Genomic DNA, 3,779 nt, shown 5'->3' on the forward strand with positions numbered 1-3,779 from the left:
CCCTTTCCCTGGGGTCCCACTGCGGGGAGGTCACCACTGGTCACCTATCGCCTTGGATCCACTTGGCAAACAGGAGGCATCTCTTTGAGCGCTTTCTGCTGGCTCCTTTTGAGACACGGATAAAAAGCCATGGCCGGTGGCCCTGGAAACCTGCCACTCATGACCTCTGGGCCAGGTCAGGCAGTCTGGGCAAGGGGTGACCACCTGGTGGAAGGTGCCTCCCCACTGGAGCATGCTTGGGACCCCGGGAACCTGCGTCTGTATCACATCTGTTGCGACTGGAGTCCCCGTGCTTTTCAGGTGCGTGTGGGGACCTGTGGGGCCAGGAAGGCCCTGTGACCCAAGAGTAGGCTAGGGGGGCAAGGGGCTTCAAAAAGCTCGAGGGAAAATAGGATGAAAAGATCCCATGAGTTTTCTGAAGCCCATGGTACCACGACCCTGGGCAAGGCCCCGCCTTTAGTTCACTGCTCAACTTGGTCTCAACAGCAAGGCATGCTCTGACCTGCTTCCCACAGGGGCCACCTCTGACCCTTCCACACCGCGAGTCTGCAGCCACCCACCCCCTGCACACATTGTTGACATTGGCTGCTGGGAAGGTGGCTGACCCATCTCGACTCCACACTCCAGGGAGCAAAACGCTGTCCTGTCTCACCCTAGCACCAGGATTGGCAGTAGATCGCACTGCTGTGATTCATAGGGCTTTTATTAGTTGATTTTTGGAAGGAGATCACCAGGCCTTTCTTCCTAGTCTGTGTCTGGAAACACCACTGAATCCTCACTCCTCATCCACCCTCTTTCCAACTTCTATGCACAGCCACGGCCATCAGTTGATTTGGACCCTCAACTGGGTTTCTGAGACTCTCACAATCTTTACCGGAGCAGACAGCCTCATCTTTCTCCCTCCGAGTGGCTGTTGGGTTTGAACTACCAACCTCACTGTTAGCAGTCCAAAGATTAACCCATTGCACCACCAGGACACCTTTCCAAGCCCCTAGGTAACCATGGACGCCCTTTCTGTATCACGGATTTGCCTGTTCTGGATAGCCCATCTCCGTAGAACATTTCAACCCCATGGCTTTTTGCAGCGGCTTACCAGTAATATTTGCACTTTCACTCTGTTGCAGTGGTTGAGAAGATACGCAGCAGAGCTCCACATCTTTTCAACAGCTTCTCTGTGTGGCACTCGGCGGCATTATGACACTCTCCTACTTGTGCAACTGCTCGGGGCCCTGCTCGCACAGTGGTTACAAGTTGGGCAGCTAGCCTCAAGGTGAGCAGTTTGAAACTAACAGCTGCTCTTTGGGAGAAAGATGGGCTTTCTACTCCCGTAAGGAGCTACAGCCGTGGACCCCCATAGGTTGGCTGTGAGTCAGCATCGGTGCCAGAGCAGTGAGGGAGGGAGCTGTGTGCCTATTCCCAGCCTCCTTTTCTGAACCCGTCCTCCCTCGGGAACATGGACTCACTGCCTCCTGAGGTTTCTAGGGCATCTTTTGGGTTGAGATGTAGTTGTTGGTGTCGCTAGGTGCTGTGGAGTCAGTTCCGACTCAGAGCGAAACACCGCGCAGTCCTGCCCCATCCTCACAATCGTTATGCTGAGCTGGTTGCTGCAGCCACTGTGTCCATCCATTTCGTCAAAGGTCGTGCTCTTCTCCGCTGCCCCTCTACTCTCCCAAGCTTGATGCCTTTCTCCAAGGGCTGGTTTCTCTGACAGCATGCCAAAGCGCACGAGAAACCCTGACATCCTCACAGCTGGCTGTACTTCTTCCGAGACAAATCTGTTCTTCTGGCGGTCCATGGTACTGGCAGTCCACGATTCTTTGCCAACACCCTAATTCAAATGCACCAACTCTTCTGCTGTCTTCTTTATTCATTGTCCGACTTTCACATGCCTAAGAGTCAACTGAAAACACCACGGCTTGTATCAGGTGCACCTCAGTCCTCAAAGTGACATCGCTGCTTTCAACACTTTAAGAGAGGTTTTGTGCAGCAGACCTGCCCAATGCAGTGTCATTTGGTTTTTGACTGCTGCTTCCGTGAGTGGTGGACCCGACCAAAAGGAAATCCTTGACAACTTCAATCTTCACTGTTTGACACGATGGTGCCTATTGATCCAGTTGTGAGGATTTTGGTTTTCTTCACACTGAGTTGCAATCCAGACTGAAGGCTAGTCTTTTCATGAGCAAACGTTTCAAGTGCTCACTTTCAGCAAGCAAGGTTGTGGTATCTGCATATTGCCAGTTGTTAATGAGCCTTCCTCCAATTGATGCCCCGTTCTTCCTCATATAGTCAAGCTCCTTGGATGTCTTGATCAGCATACTGATGGACAGTAGAGACAAGACACAATCTTGATGCACACCTCACCTGACTCTGCAAACCTCGCGGGACTCCACGCAGTTCTGTTCACACACCTGCCTCTTGACCTAAGTATGGGTTTCTTTCTTTCCCCCCAAAGTTTTTATTTCCAAAAAAATGTAAATATCCAGTAAATTGGAAAAAAAATCTGAGAATATTTTCTTTAGCTTTGATAAGGCATTGATCCTTTTCCCAGTCCTACTTTACAAAGTCCCATTTCCAGTCTGATTAGAGAGATGCATGTGCCCCAAATGGCTGAGAATAAATACAACAAGAAGGCAGAAGCGGTCAAGCTCAGGGTATGCAATAAGCTCTACGAGAAAGTCTCAGAAACACCCACAATGGCAACAAGGAAGGTTTGGCTGGAATCTGAAGTTCATTCAGTCATCCTTGTCTTTCGCTCCATGTTTAAGGATGCGCATGAACTTGATGTAATACCCCTTTTGTCAATGGGTGCTTCTCTGTGCAGCTCATCCACTTCCTCATCCGTGAAGCGATCGCCCATGGTCGTCAGCAGCTCTCTCAGGTAATCTTCCTGAATGGTGCCAGCTGCTTCTTCACCGAAACAGGCAAAAGCATTTCTGATGACATCTTCCGGATCTGTCCTGTTCAGCTTCTCCCCAAACATTGTAAGGAACATGGTGAAACTGATGGGGCCTGGAGCTTCATTCACATGCGTCCACATATTTATCCGTGGATTTTCACCCAGGGAGGCAAGCATATCCTGCAAACCCTCCACGTCTTTTCTAGTCGATCATGTTGAAGGTGACTGGTCAAACATGGCAAACACACTGGACGTTGCACATGGAGGGTGCTTCTTCTTGGTGGTCTTGGTCTTTGCCCTTCTGCTCAACATGGTGACGGGTTAAGTCCTGTACAGACGGAGAATCGGAGCACTCCAGCAACCACCAACCAAATTGCCCACCAACCAAATTGCCCAAGCCGCCTTCTTGTGCAGTTATCAACCTTATTAACGGGGGAGCCGCTTAAATTCAACACTTCCGGTCTTAGCTTAGAGAACCGGAAGGAAGCGGGTCACCATTATCGGCAAAAGTAGTGACCCTAACTTAATGAAAGGGCGAGAGGGAGGAAAGTGGTCAGCGGGTACGACACCGATCGAGTGGAGGCAGAGTAAGTTATAAAGCGGAACGTTAGACAAAGAAACTTGTGTAATGGTTCCTGGGTTCGCTTACTTCGTTCTCATCTTTTTCGTAGCTGCCCTTATTATCTCAATCCTGTCCCTCCCTGCTCCCGCCGGATGGTCCAGTCTGCCACGTGGATGCTCTCTCCGCACTTTCCAGGCCGCGGAGAGCGCCTAAGTACGGGTTTCACATGAGCATAATGAAGTGTTCTGCAATTCTCACCCTGCTTGATTATCCAGTTTGTGATGGTCCACACAGTCCAATCAATGCGTTGGCACACACCCA

General features: G+C 50.6%; 1 protein-coding gene and 1 pseudogene across 1 annotated transcript in view; both read right to left on the bottom strand.

Moving 5' to 3' along the window:
- Positions 1-1,579, bottom strand: part of ZFR2 (zinc finger RNA binding protein 2) — a 33,856-nt gene extending 32,277 nt beyond the window's left edge. Inside the window, exon 1 of the mRNA XM_045300052.1 lies at positions 1,094-1,579. The gene's annotated coding sequence lies outside the window, so the exon portion shown is untranslated. The remainder of the gene's footprint in view (positions 1-1,093) is intronic.
- Positions 1,580-2,520: 941 nt separating this feature from the next.
- LOC101644307 lies at positions 2,521-3,219 on the bottom strand (annotated as a pseudogene).
- Positions 3,220-3,779: the final 560 nt, after the last annotated feature.

Source organism: Echinops telfairi, unplaced genomic scaffold (genome assembly GCF_000313985.2).
Source record: "Echinops telfairi isolate 266 unplaced genomic scaffold, ASM31398v2 ScPeMD7_7459;HRSCAF=8497, whole genome shotgun sequence".
Lineage (NCBI taxonomy): Eukaryota > Metazoa > Chordata > Mammalia > Afrosoricida > Tenrecidae > Echinops > Echinops telfairi.